Source organism: Staurois parvus, unplaced genomic scaffold (genome assembly GCF_062004578.1).
Source record: "Staurois parvus isolate SC_StPar_1 unplaced genomic scaffold, SC_StPar_1.0 ptg000884l, whole genome shotgun sequence".
NCBI lineage: Eukaryota > Metazoa > Chordata > Amphibia > Anura > Ranidae > Staurois > Staurois parvus.
In genome coordinates, this window is record NW_028318680.1 from 3,145,792 (window position 1) to 3,160,000 (window position 14,209).

Consider the following 14,209-nt stretch of genomic DNA (forward strand, 5'->3'; position numbering starts at 1 on the left):
GTTTTCTGGGAGTGCTCATTTGCTCAGGCCCTGTTGGGAGCCCTGGAACCTGAACTCAAGGACTTTGTGCCACAGACAGCCATCACTCACTTTGGGGTGTTGAATGGACTATTCTGTGGAACTTTTTCTTTGGAGGACATTGACGGCGCCTGGCGGGTGCTGTGCTGTTTTAAGGACGCTTTATGGTGCGCCAGAAAGCGCCTCATCCACCAGCGGGAGAGGATGTCCATTGAGGACTGCCGCAGACTGATCCTCAGTCTGCTCAGAGACTATTCCTTGTTGGACTTTAAGGAGGAAGAGGACGTCTGAAGATTTCCCCCTTCCCCCTACTCCCCCTTGCGTGTCTTTGTCCCTTCAATAAAGCTTCGGGCCTGTGTTTCCCCCTCCCCTCCCCCCCCCCCCCCACACACCCGATGCCTATTGTTGATAGTGTTTTTCAGTTATCGCTTTCGTGCATGACATAGTGACTAGGAAATGTATATTGTATTAGGATGCTACAGTTTTTGGGGTAAGCGGCGTCATGCATGACGTGGTGATCCGGGGGATTCATCCTCTGTGCACATCACGTCAGGCATCATACCGCTGAGCGAATGTATTTATTTGCCTGAATGTATTTATCGTATGTTTGGAACTGTATTGCTATGTGGTGCGCTGCGTCGCAGTACAGGGTGAGATGTACCCCGATTACACGTAACATGTTGTTTTTGATGCTTCTGCAATAAAAGTACCTGTCCTGAAGGTCAAAGAAAAGCCGGAGATGTGTAGAAAAGAAGGTTGCCAAAGAACACTGCCGCTCGGCTCCTGAAATAAGGATACGTCATGCCAGCAGATCCCTGCGGCAGCATGAAGCTTTTCAGGCCTTACCGTCAAAGGGTAAATGGCTGAGCGGCTCCACTTCTTTCCAGATGAGAGCGGCAATAAATATGGAACGCTTCACGAATTTGCGTGTCATCCTTGCGCAGGGGCCATGCTAATCTTCTCTGTATCGTTCCAATTTTAGTATATGTGCTGCCGAAGCGAGCACAGAGCTGGAGCGGCGGCCGAAGCAGTTATATACCGCGCGCCCTTTTCCTACCGGCATCTTAGGGAGAGTGGCGCATGAGCTTCCAATCTGCTTTCGGAGCACAGAGTCTTTGGAAAGCTTCAGGACAAACGAGACGGAGCCAAACAAGACTTTGACCGAAAATGGAGCTTGCTGTTCGGAAAGCTCAGGATTTTCCATCAGCTGCTTTGCCATTAGCACCGAAGGCGAATAAATTATGCTGATCAGTCAGCAGAGGCAGACTTCCCGTTGTCTGGCCAGAGAGGGCAGAAAGTGACAGCAGCTGCGGTCGAACTGCCAAATCAGCCGAATTCAGGAGAGAAGGAAAAAAAGGCAAACACCTGTCCTGAAGGTCAAAGAAAAGCCGGAGGTGTGTAGGAAAGAAGGTTGCCAAAGAACACTGCCGCTCGGCTCCTGAAATAAGGATACGTCATGCCAGCAGATCCCTGCGGCAGCATGAAGCTTTTCAGGCCTTACCGTCAAAGGGTAAATGGCTGAGCGGCTCCACTTCTTTCCAGATGAGAGCGGCAATAAATATGGAACGCTTCACGAATTTGCGTGTCATCCTTGCGCAGGGGCCATGCTAATCTTCTCTGTATCGTTCCAATTTTAGTATATGTGCTGCCGAAGCGAGCACAGAGCTGGAGCGGCGGCCGAAGCAGTTATATACCGCGCGCCCTTTTCCTACCGGCATCTTAGGGAGAGTGGCGAATGAGCTTCCAATCTGCTTTCGGAGCACAGAGTCTTTGGAAAGCTTCAGGACAAACGAGACGGAGCCAAACAAGACTTTGACCGAAAATGGAGCTTGCTGCTCGGAAAGCTCAGGATTTTCCATCAGCTGCTTTGCCATTAGCACCGAAGGCGAATAAATTATGCTGATCAGTCAGCAGAGGCAGACTTCCCCTTGTTTGGCCAGAGAGGGCAGAAAGTGACAGCAGCTGCGGTCGAACTGCCAAATCAGCCGAATTCAGGAGAGAAGGAAAAAAAGGCAAACACCTGTCCTGAAGGTTATCGCTTCTCGGCCTTTTGGCTAAGATCAAGTGTAGTATCGACCTTGCCTTTAGGGGTGCCCCGGCTTCCAGCTAGGACGTTGAGAAACACTTGCATCTATCCAAGCCATTTGGTCTGTGTGGGGTACCCTCTTCTCGGCCTTGTAGGATCGTCGATTAAATTCGGCTTCACCTACTTGCTGCTATTGGGTTTGAGGCTTAGCCCCCACACAGAACGAGTTTGTGATCTTCCCCCCCCCCTTGTTCACTCTGCGTTACTACCTCCGGGCAGTAGACGCTCAATAGCCTTTTCAAAGGCTAAGCAAGCGAGAGTGAAGCCGCCGAGGAAGAAGAAGGAGAAGGAACCCGACCAAGATCTCTGGGAAGCCCTCCTGAGAACTCCTCTGCGCCAAGATGGGGAAGAAACAGACCGTGAAGAAGCCACAGAACGCCACCACCGCCAAGACCCCGGGAGAAGCCCCCTCCGCCTCCACCTCCACCCCAGACCGCTCCGGCCCTGCAGACGGTCTCCCTCCCTTGGAGCCCTGGATGAAGCAGACAGTCGTGCTGCGGCTGAAAGAGGTGGACGGCAGAATCCCGGAGATGACCCCGGAATTCTTTGGCAAGAAAATGATCCTTGAACAAGGATTTAGCAAAGCAGAGACCCTGTCGGTGCAGTCATTCGTGAAAGGTTTGTTCCTTGTCACATTTGTCTCCCTACAGGTGTGCAGAAGGTACTGGGAGGCAGTGAAGACCGCTGGACCCGACTCCCTCTTCCGAAAGTTCGCTGCGAACTCTCCCATTCAAAGGGACGAAAGAAGGATCACGGTGTCTATGAGGAACCCTCACGTCCCCGGCAGAGACATAGCCACCTACCTCCAAAGGTTTTGTGTCGTGTTGAAGGACCCAGTCCGGATACTAGACACCAACGGCTTCTGGACTGGTAAGTGGGCTGTGTTTTGCAGGCTACTAAGAGATCGTCCCGCTGGAGATCTCCAACACCTGCAACAATGCTTCTCCCTGGGATCGTCATCAGGACTCCTACACTACCCAGACCTACCCCAGTCATGCCGCAAGTGCGGCCAGCCGGGGCACGAGGGTAAGGAATGCAGTGTGCTTTCTTGTAGGTTCTGTAGGTCTGCAGGTCACGAGACCAAGGATTGCCCAAGGTCCAGAACCTGCAACCTCTGTGGACGGTCCGAGCACGTCTACAGAGACTGCCCAGAAAGAAGCAGGACGTACGCCGGGGCCCTGAGCAAGGGCCCGGCCACCAAACCAGCGCCACAAAAGCCTCCAAAGGACCCGGGTAAGAGGAACCCCCCCCAGGCCCCAGGTACCCCTGCCCCTGGTCCCCCTGCCCCTGGTCCCCCTGCCCCTGCCCCTGGCCCCCACGCCCCCGGCCCCCCTGCCCCTGCCCCTGGTCCCCCTGCCCCTGGTCCCCCTGCCCCTGGTCCCCCTGCCCCTGGCCCCCCTGCCCCTGGTCCCCCTGCCCCTGGCCCCCCTGCCCCTGCCCCTGGTCCCTCTGTCCCGGCCCCCGGCCCCTCGGCCCCTGGTCCCCCTGCCCCTACCCCCCCTTGCCCCCCTGCCCCTGCCCCGGTCCCACCCCCCCCGGACCTGTCCTCCCAGGAGGACTTCCCGCCCCTTCCCCCTGTCACCCCTGTCAGCAACTCTGCGGCGGGGTACAGGAAGCGGAAGAAGGAGCAGGCCAGCCCAGCGGCGGAGGACACCTCCTCTGCCACCAAGCGGCCTGCCGTCCTCCAGAATGCCGCAGGCCCCGACCCCGTGGGGGAGGACCTCGACACGCTGGAGGAAGAAGAGGTGGAGGAAGAGATGGCTCTGACCCAGTCGGAGCCAGATCTCTCCACCGACTTCAATGAGGTCCTCAACGAGGTCCTTAATCAGATTGGTCTGGGCCAGGACACCTGTCAGGCTGCAGAGGTCACAGAGGTCGCCCCCCCTCCCCAGGGGAGGTAAGCACAGCCCCTGCCGACTAACCCCTTCATCTCTTTCCCATGATGGCTGAGATATCTATCTTTTCCATTAATGTGAGGAGCATAAAGGACGTGTCTAGGAGGCAGACTGTGCTGACCTTTCTTTCCACACAGCAGAGTGATGTGTACATGCTTCAGGAGTGCGCACTTCCCCCTCTGAGGAGGTACACTCATTTGTCCTCCCAGTGGACCCATGGTCCCTCCTACTGGTCTGGGGGTGGCGATTGCAAGTCCGCAGGGGTTGCGGTTCTTATCAGGGGAAGACGTTTCACTGTTGACTCCGTCCATGAGCTCGTCTGTGGCCGCCTTCTGGTCATAGATGGTTCGTGGGCGGGGGAGCCCGTTAGGCTCATCAACGTGTACGCTCCCCCGGAGAAGAACGCGCGGCTGGAACTTTTCCAAACCCTGCGGACGCAACTCGCCACAACGAGAACAGTAGTAATCGGCGGTGATTTTAACTGTCCGATAGAGGAGGATGGGCGCAGCTCCAGCATGTACGCAAAACTCGACGCCACCTCGAAGCTGCTCCGGGAGATGATTGCAGAGGCCTCCCTGCGAGACGCAGTGGGATCCGTGGGGCGCGGTTCCGTGAACTACTCATGGAGCCGCCCCGATGGATCTGTGCGCTCTAGGATTGACTTTGTGCTCACCTCCAGGGCAGTCAGGCACCGCGGGTTCTCCATGGTTCCCTGCTTTTTCTCTGACCACAGGGCCATTCACTTTCAAGGTGATCTGGGAGAGGGCTTTGCCCCGGGCCCAGGCTCCTGGAAGCTGAATTGCACCCTGCTGGGCGATGAGGAACTGCTAGCGGAGCTCAGGGAAATCTACGGTGCCTGGCGAGAGGAGAAGTCTTTCTTTCCTAAGGTCAGCGACTGGTGGGAGTTCGTGAAAGTCAAGCTGCGCAGCTTCTTTCAGGCCAGGGGACGCCAGCAAGTGTGTGCCAGGAGGAAGGAACTCAGGAGGCTGCAGCGTCAGCTGCAGTCCCTGCAGGACCTTCATCACTGTGGCTGGGACGTGAGGCAAGACCTGGAGGACACCAAGAAGTGCTTGAAAAAGCACTTTGAGGAAGAATCCAGGCACATTGTCTTCCGTGCCAAGGTGGAGCATCTCGAGAAAGGTGAGAAGTGTAACTCTTTCTTTTTCAGGAAACTCCACTCAGGACACACACCCCTGTCGGAGCTGCGTGACAAGACTGGAACACTCCAGAAGGGGAAGGAGGCCGTGATGGAAGTGGTCAGCGACTACTACTCCGACCTCTACTCCCCCAAAGAAACAAAATCGGAAGCGGCCGACAGGTTCTTGTCAGGTATCTCTAACACTATTGATCCTGCAGGTTTGTCGGCCACCAACGCCCCCTTGACGTTGGAGGAGCTGCACTCTGCCGCTAAATCCTTTAGGCAAGGCAGGACCCCGGGCTGCGACGGTCTCCCAGCGGAGCTCTATGTAGCGCTGTGGGATCTCGTGGGCCCGGACCTGCTCGAGCTGTACGAGGAGATGGTGGTGGAGGGCAAGATGCCTCCTTCGTTGAGGGAGGGGATGATCACGATCCTGTACAAGCGTAAGGGGGAGAGATGTGACTTGAAAAATTGGCGTCCCATCTCTCTTCTGAACGTGGACTACAAGATCCTCGCCAAGGTCATGGCGAACAGACTGAAGGCTGTCATCGGACAGATCATCAACCCGGATCAGACTTGTGGCATTCCTGGCCGCAGGATTGCGGACAGCCTAGCGCTTGTCCGGGACACGGTCCAATACATCAAGGACCGCCATGTGCACGCGGCCCTGGTCAGTCTTGATCAGGAGAAGGCCTTTGACCGTGTCTCCCATGGGTTTATGTGCAGAGCCCTGCGCAGGTTTGGTCTTGGGGAAATGTTTTGTTCATATGTTGACATCATGTATAATGACATCTGTAGTTCCGTGCAGGTGAACGGCTGGAAGACTGACCCCTTCCCGGTTCTCTCCGGGGTCAGACAAGGCTGTCCTCTCTCACCTCTGCTTTTTGTTTGCTGTATAGAGCTCTTCGCCGAATGCATCAGACGGAATCCAGAGATCGGGGGAATCACCGCACCGGGACCAGACAGACGGGAAGTGAAGTGCTCGCTCTACATGGACGACGTGACGGTGTTCTGTGCCAACCAGCGCTCCATCGACCTGCTCGTCCAGACCTGCGAGGACTTCGGCCAAGCTTCGGGGGCAAAGGTCAACTGCGGGAAGTCGGAAGTCATGCTCTTCGGAAAGTGGTTCCTGCCTTCTTCTGCATCCATGCCCTTTGGCATCAAGACAGACTTCATGAAGATTCTGGGAGTTTGGTTTGGTGCCGAGGGCGCAGCCCTGAAGTCTTGGGAGGAGAGACTGGCCAAGATGCGCCAAAAGTTTGGACTCTGGAGCCTCAGAGACCTCACCATCGAAGGGAAGACACTGGTACTCCGCAGCGAGATTCTCCCTGTGTTGCAGTACCTCGCCCAGGCCTGGCCCCCCCGGGTCAACACCTGCAAGGCCATCACCAGGGCGGTGTTTCACTTCATCTGGGGCTCCAAGATGGACAGAGTGAAGCGGGCAGTCATGTTCAAGGAACCCCTCAAGGGCGGTAAGGGCGTGCCCGACATCGCCACCCAGCTGAGGGTGTTCTTTGCTTGCAACTGCGTCCGCAGAACTTTGCCAAGACGGACTATGGACTCTGGCGGGAACGCAATGTCTCGCTTCTTCCTGTTGCCTCTCTGGAGGTCCCTGGGGTGGGACACTTGGGATAGTTCCATCCCCTACAACTGGGACACTCCTTGGTTCTACTTGGATACCTTCAAGTTCATCAGGGAGCAAGGGCTGCAGGGAGTCAAGCCGGACTTGTGGAAGCCAAAGACGATCTACAAGCTCATCCGAGCCAGCGACATTTTGGAGTCGGTTCCAGGCCTGCCTTCAGACACCTGCAAGGTGGTCTGGAGGAATGTTTCTTCCAACATCCTCACCAACAGGCACAAAGACCTGGCATGGATGGCTATCCAGGGGGGACTGCCTCTCAGGACATTTATGCATGCCAGGAACCTGAGCAGATACAGACACTGCCCCTTCTGCATCATCCATGAGGAAACGTCTTACCACGTTTTCTGGGAGTGCTCATCTGCTCAGGCCCTGTTGGGGGCCCTGGAACCTGAACTCAAGGACTTTGTACCACAGACAGCCATCACTCACTTTGGGGTGTTGAATGGACTGTTCTGTGGAACTTTTTCTTTGGAGGACATTGACGGCGCCTGGCGGGTGCTGTGCTGTTTTAAGGACGCTTTATGGTGCGCCAGAAAGCGCCTCATCCACCAGCGGGAGAGGATGTCCATTGAGGACTGCCGCAGACTGATCCTCAGTCTGCTCAGAGACTATTCCTTGTTGGACTTTAAGGAGGAAGAGGACGTCTGAAGATTTCCCCCTTCCCCCTACTCCCCCTTGCGTGTCTTTGTCCCTTCAATAAAGCTTCGGGCCTGTGTTTCCCCCCTTCCCTCCCCTCCCCCCCCCCCCCCACACCCGATGCCTATTGTTGATAGTGTTTTTCAGTTACCGTTTTCGTGCATGACATAGTGACTAGGAAATGTATATTGTATTAGGATGCTACAGTTTTTGGGGTAAGCGGCGTCATGCATGACGTGGTGATCCGGGGGATTCATCTTCTGTGCACATCACGTCAGGCATCATACCGCTGAGCGAGTGTATTTATTTGCCTGAATGTATTTATCGTATGTTTGGAACTGTATTGCTATGTGGTGCGCTGCGTCGCAGTACAGGGTGAGATGTACCCCGATTACACGTAACATGTTGTTTTTGATGCTTCTGCAATAAAAGTATCTTTTCAATCAAAAACCTGTCCTGAAGGTCAAAGAAAAGCCGGAGATGTGTAGAAAAGAAGGTTGCCAAAGAACACTGCCGCTCGGCTCCTGAAATAAGGATACGTCATGCCAGCAGATCCCTGCGGCAGCATGAAGCTTTTCAGGCCTTACCGTCAAAGGGTAAATGGCTGAGCGGCTCCACTTCTTTCCAGATGAGAGCGGCAATAAATATGGAATGCTTCACGAATTTGCGTGTCATCCTTGCGCAGGGGCCATGCTAATCTTCTCTGTATCGTTCCAATTTTAGTATATGTGCTGCCGAAGCGAGCACAGAGCTGGAGCGGCGGCCGAAGCAGTTATATACCGCGTGCCCTTTTCCTACCGGCATTTTAGGGAGAGTGGCGCATGAGCTTCCAATCTGCTTTCGGAGCACAGAGTCTTTGGAAAGCTTCAGGACAAACGAGACGGAGCCAAACAAGACTTTGACCGAAAATGGAGCTTGCTGCTCGGAAAGCTCAGGATTTTCCATCAGCTGCTTTGCCATTAGCACCGAAGGCGAATAAATTATGCTGATCAGTCAGCAGAGGCAGACTTCCCCTTGTTTGGCCAGAGAGGGCAGAAAGTGACAGCAGCTGCGGTCGAACTGCCAAATCAGCCGAATTCAGGAGAGAAGGAAAAAAAGGCAAACACCTGTCCTGAAGGTTATCGCTTCTCGGCCTTTTGGCTAAGATCAAGTGTAGTATCGACCTTGCCTTTAGGGGTGTCCCGGCTTCCAGCTAGGACGTTGAGAAACACTTGTATCTATCCAAGCCTTTTGGTCTGTGTGGGGTACCCTCTTCTCGGCCTTGTAGGATCGTCGATTAAATTCGGCTTCACCTACTTGCTGCTATTGGGTTTGAGGCTTAGCCCCCACACAGAACGAGTTTGTGATCTTCCCCCCCTTGTTCACTCTGCGTTACTACCTCCGGGCAGTAGACGCTCAATAGCCTTTTCAAAGGCTAAGCAAGCGAGAGTGAAGCCGCCGAGGAAGAAGGAGAAGGAACCCGACCAAGATCTCTGGGAAGCCCTCCTGAGAACTCCTCTGCGCCAAGATGGGGAAGAAACAGACCGTGAAGAAGCCACAGAACGCCGCTCCCGCCAAGACCCCGGGAGAAGCCCCCTCCGCCTCCACCTCCACCCCAGACCGTTCCGGCCCTGCAGACGGTCTCCCTCCCTTGGAGCCCTGGATGAAGCAGACAGTCGTGCTGCGGCTGAAAGAGGTGGAAGGCAGAATCCCGGAGATGACCCCGGAAGTCTTTGGCAAGAAAATGATCCTTGAACAAGGATTCAGCAAGGCAGAGACCCTGTCGGTGCAGTCCTTTGTGAAAGGTTTGTTCCTTGTCACATTTGTCTCCCTACAGGTGTGCAGAAGGTACTGGGAGGCAGTGAAGACCGCTGGACCCGACTCCCTCTTCCGAAAGTTCACTGCGAACTCTCCCATTCAAAGGGACGAAAGAAGGATCACGGTGTCCATGAGGAACCCTCACGTCCCCGGCAGAGACATCGCCACCTACCTACAAAGGTTTTGTGTCGTGTTGAAGGACCCAGTCCGGATACTAGACACCAACGGCTTCTGGACTGGTAAGTGGGCTGTGTTTTGCAGGCTACTAAGAGATCGTCCCGCTGGAGATCTCCAACACCTGCAACAGTGCTTCTCCCTGGGATCGTCATCAGGACTCCTACACTACCCAGACCTACCCCAGTCATGCCGCAGGTGCGGCCAGCCGGGGCACGAGGGTAAGGAATGCAGTGTGCTTTCTTGTAGGTTCTGTAGGTCTGCAGGTCACGAGACCAAGGATTGCCCAAGGTCCAGAACCTGCAACCTCTGTGGACGGTCCGAGCACGTCTACAGAGACTGCCCAGAAAGAAGCAGGACGTACGCCGGGGCCCTGAGCAAGGGCCCGGCCACCAAACCAGCGCCACAAAAGCCTCCAAAGGACCCGGGTAAGAGGAACCCCCCCCAGACCCCAGGTACCCCTGCCCCTGGTCCCCCTGCCCCTGGTCCCCCTGCCCCTGGTCCCCCTGCCCCTGCCCCTGGCCCCCCCGCCCCTGGCCCCCCTGCCCCTGCCCCTGGCCCCCCCCCCCTGGTCCCCCTGCCACTGCCCCCCCTGCCCCTGGCCCCCCTGCCCCCGGCCCCCCTGCCCCTCCCCCCCCTGCCCCTGCCCCTGGTCCCTCTGTCCCGGCCTCCGGCCCCTCGGCCCCTGGTCCCCCTGCCCCTACCCCCCCTTGCCCCCCTGCCCCTGCCCCGGTCCCACCCCCCCCGGACCTGTCCTCCCAGGAGGACTTCCCGCCCCTTCCCCCTGTCACCCCTGTCAGCAACTCTGCGGCGGGGTACAGGAAGCGGAAGAAGGAGCAGGCTAGCCCGGCGGCGGAGGACATCTCCTCTGCCACCAAGCGGCCTGCCGTCCTCCAGAATGCCGCAGGCCCCGACCCCGTGGGGGAGGACCTCGACACGCTGGAGGAAGAAGAGGTGGAGGAAGAGATGGCTCTGACCCAGTCGGAACCAGATCTCTCCACCGACTTCAATGAGGTCCTCAACGAGGTCCTCAATCAGATTGGTCTGGGCCAGGACACCTGTCAGGCTGCAGAGGTCACAGAGGTCGCCCCCCCTCCCCAGGGGAGGTAAGCACAGCCCCTGCCGACTAACCCCTTCATCTCTTTCCCATGATGGCTGAGATATCTATCTTTTCCATTAATGTGAGGAGCATAAAGGACGTGTCTAGGAGGCAGACTGTGCTGACCTTTCTTTCCACACAGCAGAGTGATGTGTACATGCTTCAGGAGTGCGCACTTCCCCCTCTGAGGAGGTACACTCATTTGTCCTCCCAGTGGACCCATGGTCCCTCCTACTGGTCTGGGGGTGGCGATTGCAAGTCTGCAGGGGTTGCGGTTCTCATCCGGGGAGGACGTTTCACTGTTGACTCCGTCCATGAGCTCGTCTGTGGCCGCCTTCTGGTCATAGATGGTTCGTGGGCGGGGGAGCCCGTTAGGCTCATCAACGTGTACGCCCCCCCGGAGAAGAACGCGCGGCTGGAACTTTTCCAAACCCTGCGGACGCAACTCGCCACAACGAGAGCAGTAGTAATCGGCGGTGACTTTAACTGTCCGATAGAGGAGGATGGGCGCAGCTCCAGCATATACGCAAAACTCGACGTCACCTCGAAGCTGCTCCGGGAGATGATTGCAGAGGCTTCCCTGCGAGACGCAGTGGGATCCGTGGGGCGCGGTTCCGTGAACTACTCATGGAGCCGCCCCGATGGATCTGTGCGCTCCAGGATTGACTTTGTGCTCACCTCCAGGGCAGTCAGGCACCGCGGGTTCTCCATGGTTCCCTGCTTTTTCTCTGACCACAGGGCCATTCACTTTCAAGGTGATCTGGGAGAGGGCTTTGCCCCGGGCCCAGGCTCCTGGAAGCTGAATTGCACCCTGCTGGGCGATGAGGAACTGCTAGCGGAGCTCAGGGAAATCTACGGTGCCTGGCGAGAGGAGAAGGCTTTCTTTCCTAAGGTCAGCGACTGGTGGGAGTTCGTGAAAGTCAAGCTGCGCAGCTTCTTTCAGGCCAGGGGACGCCAGCAAGTGTGTGCCAGGAGGAAGGAACTCAGGAGGCTGCAGCGTCAGCTGCAGTCCCTGCAGGACCTTCACCACTGTGGCTGGGACGTGAGGCAAGACCTGGAGGACACCAAGAAGTGCTTGAAAAAGCACTTTGAGGAAGAATCCAGGCACATTGTCTTCCGTGCCAAAGTGGAGCATCTCGAGAAAGGTGAGAAGTGTAACTCTTTCTTTTTCAGGAAACTCCACTCAGGACACACACCCCTGTCGGAGCTGCGTGACAAGACTGGAACACTCCAGAAGGGGAAGGAGGCCGTGATGGAAGTGGTCAGCGACTACTACTCCGACCTCTACTCTCCTAAAGAAACGAACTCGGAAGCGGCCGACAGGTTCTTGTCAGGTATCTCTAACACTATTGATCCTGCAGGTTTGTCGGCCACCAACGCCCCCTTGACGTTGGAGGAACTGCACTCTGCCGCTAAATCCTTTAGGCAAGGCAGGACCCCGGGCTGCGACGGTCTCCCAGCGGAGCTTTATGTAGCGCTGTGGGATCTCGTGGGCCCGGACCTGCTCGAGCTGTACGAGGAGATGGTGGTGGAGGGCAAGATGCCTCCTTCGTTGAGGGAGGGGATGATCACGATCCTGTACAAGCGTAAGGGGGAGAGATGTGACTTGAAAAATTGGCGTCCCATCTCTCTTCTGAACGTGGACTACAAGATCCTCGCCAAGGTCATGGCGAACAGACTGAAGGCTGTCATCGGACAGATCATCAACCCGGATCAGACTTGTGGCATTCCTGGCCGCAGGATTGCGGACAGCCTAGCGCTTGTCCGGGACACGGTCCAATACATCAAGGACCGCCGTGTGCACGCGGCCCTGGTCAGTCTTGATCAGGAGAAGGCCTTTGACCGTGTCTCCCATGGGTTTATGTGCAGAGCCCTGCGCAGGTTTGGTCTCGGGGAAATGTTTTGTTCATATGTTGACATCATGTATAATGACATCTGTAGTTCCGTGCAGGTGAACGGCTGGAAGACTGACCCCTTCCCGGTTCTCTCCGGGGTCAGACAAGGCTGTCCTCTCTCACCTCTGCTTTTTGTTTGCTGTATAGAGCTCTTCGCCGAATGCATCAGACGGAATCCAGAGATCGGGGGAATCACCGCACCGGGACCAGACAGACGGGAAGTGAAGTGCTCGCTCTACATGGACGACGTGACGGTGTTCTGTGCCAACCAGCGCTCCATCGACCTGCTCGTCCAGACCTGCGAGGACTTCGGCCAAGCTTCGGGGGCAAAGGTCAACTGCGGGAAGTCGGAAGTCATGCTCTTCGGAAAGTGGTTCCTGCCTTCTTCTGCATCCATGCCCTTTGGCATCAAGACAGACTTCATGAAGATTTTGGGAGTTTGGTTTGGTGCCGAGGGCGCAGCCCTGAAGTCTTGGGAGGAGAGACTGGCCAAGATGCGCCAAAAGTTTGGACTCTGGAGCCTCAGAGACCTCACCATCGAAGGGAAGACACTGGTACTCCGCAGCGAGATTCTCCCTGTGTTGCAGTACCTCGCCCAGGCCTGGCCCCCCCGGGTCAACACCTGCAAGGCCATCACCAGGGCGGTGTTTCACTTCATCTGGGGCTCCAAGATGGACAGAGTGAAGCGGGCAGTCATGTTCAAGGAACCCCTCAAGGGCGGTAAGGGCGTGCCCGACATCGCCACCCAGCTGAGGGTGTTCTTTGCTTGCAACTGCGTCCGCAGAACTTTGCCAAGACGGACTACGGACTCTGGCGGGAACGCAATGTCTCGCTTCTTCCTGTTGCCTCTCTGGAGGTCCCTGGGGTGGGACACATGGGATAGTTCCATCCCCTACAACTGGGACACTCCTTGGTTCTACTTGGATACCTTCAAGTTCATCAGGGAGCAAGGGCTGCAGGGAGTCAAGCCGGACTTGTGGAAGCCAAAGACCATCTACAAGCTCATCCGAGCCAGCGACATTTTGGAGTCGGTTCCAGGCCTGCCTTCAGACACCTGCAAGGTGGTCTGGAGGAATGTTTCTTCTAACATCCTCACCAACAGGCACAAAGACCTGGCATGGATGGCTATCCAGGGGGGACTGCCTCTCAGGACATTTATGCATGCCAGGAACCTGAGCAGATACAGACACTGCCCCTTCTGCATCATCCATGAGGAAACGTCTTATCACGTTTTCTGGGCGTGCTCATTTGCTCAGGCCCTGTTGGGGGCCCTGGAACCTGAACTCAAGGACTTTGTGCCACAGACAGCCATCACTCACTTTGGGGTTTTGAATGGACTGTTCTGTGGAACTTTTTCTTTGGAGGACATTGACGGCGCCTGGCGGGTGCTGTGCTGTTTCAAGGACGCTTTATGGTGCGCCAGAAAGCGCCTCACCCTCCAGCGGGAGAGGATGTCCATTGAGGACTGCCGCAGACTGATCCTCAGTCTGCTCAGAGACTATTCCTTGTTGGACTTTAAGGAGGAAGAGGACGTCTGAAGATTTCCCCCTTCCCCCTACTCCCCCTTGCGTGTCTTTGTCCCTTCAATAAAGCTTCGGGCCTGTGTTTCCCCCTTTCCTCCCCTTCCCCCCCCACACACCCGATGCCTATTGTTGATAGTGTTTTTTTTTCAGTTATCGTTTTCGTGCATGACATAGTAACTAGGAAATGTATATCGTATTAGGATGCTACAGTTTTTGGGGTAAGCGGCGTCATGCATGACGTGGTGGTCCGGGGGATTCATCCTCCGTGCACATCACGTCAGGCATCATACCGCTGAGCGAATGTAT

General features: G+C 56.2%; 3 non-coding genes and 2 pseudogenes across 3 annotated transcripts; 2 read left to right on the forward strand and 3 right to left on the reverse strand.

Moving 5' to 3' along the window:
• Positions 1–917: 917 nt before the first annotated feature.
• On the reverse strand, positions 918–1,024 carry LOC149442863 (U6 spliceosomal RNA). Its single transcript, XR_016306928.1, has one exon. It is a non-coding gene; the product is annotated as a U6 spliceosomal RNA (small nuclear RNA).
• A 548-nt stretch (positions 1,025–1,572) lies between these two features.
• Positions 1,573–1,679, reverse strand: LOC149442864 (U6 spliceosomal RNA). The gene has a single exon (XR_016306929.1). It is a non-coding gene; the product is annotated as a U6 spliceosomal RNA (small nuclear RNA).
• Positions 1,680–2,052: 373 nt separating this feature from the next.
• LOC149442865 (U2 spliceosomal RNA) lies at positions 2,053–2,258 on the forward strand (annotated as a pseudogene).
• A 5,797-nt stretch (positions 2,259–8,055) lies between these two features.
• On the reverse strand, positions 8,056–8,162 carry LOC149442866 (U6 spliceosomal RNA). The gene has a single exon (XR_016307039.1). It is a non-coding gene; the product is annotated as a U6 spliceosomal RNA (small nuclear RNA).
• Positions 8,163–8,535: 373 nt separating this feature from the next.
• LOC149442867 (U2 spliceosomal RNA) lies at positions 8,536–8,646 on the forward strand (annotated as a pseudogene).
• The last annotated feature ends 5,563 nt before the right edge of the window (positions 8,647–14,209 follow it).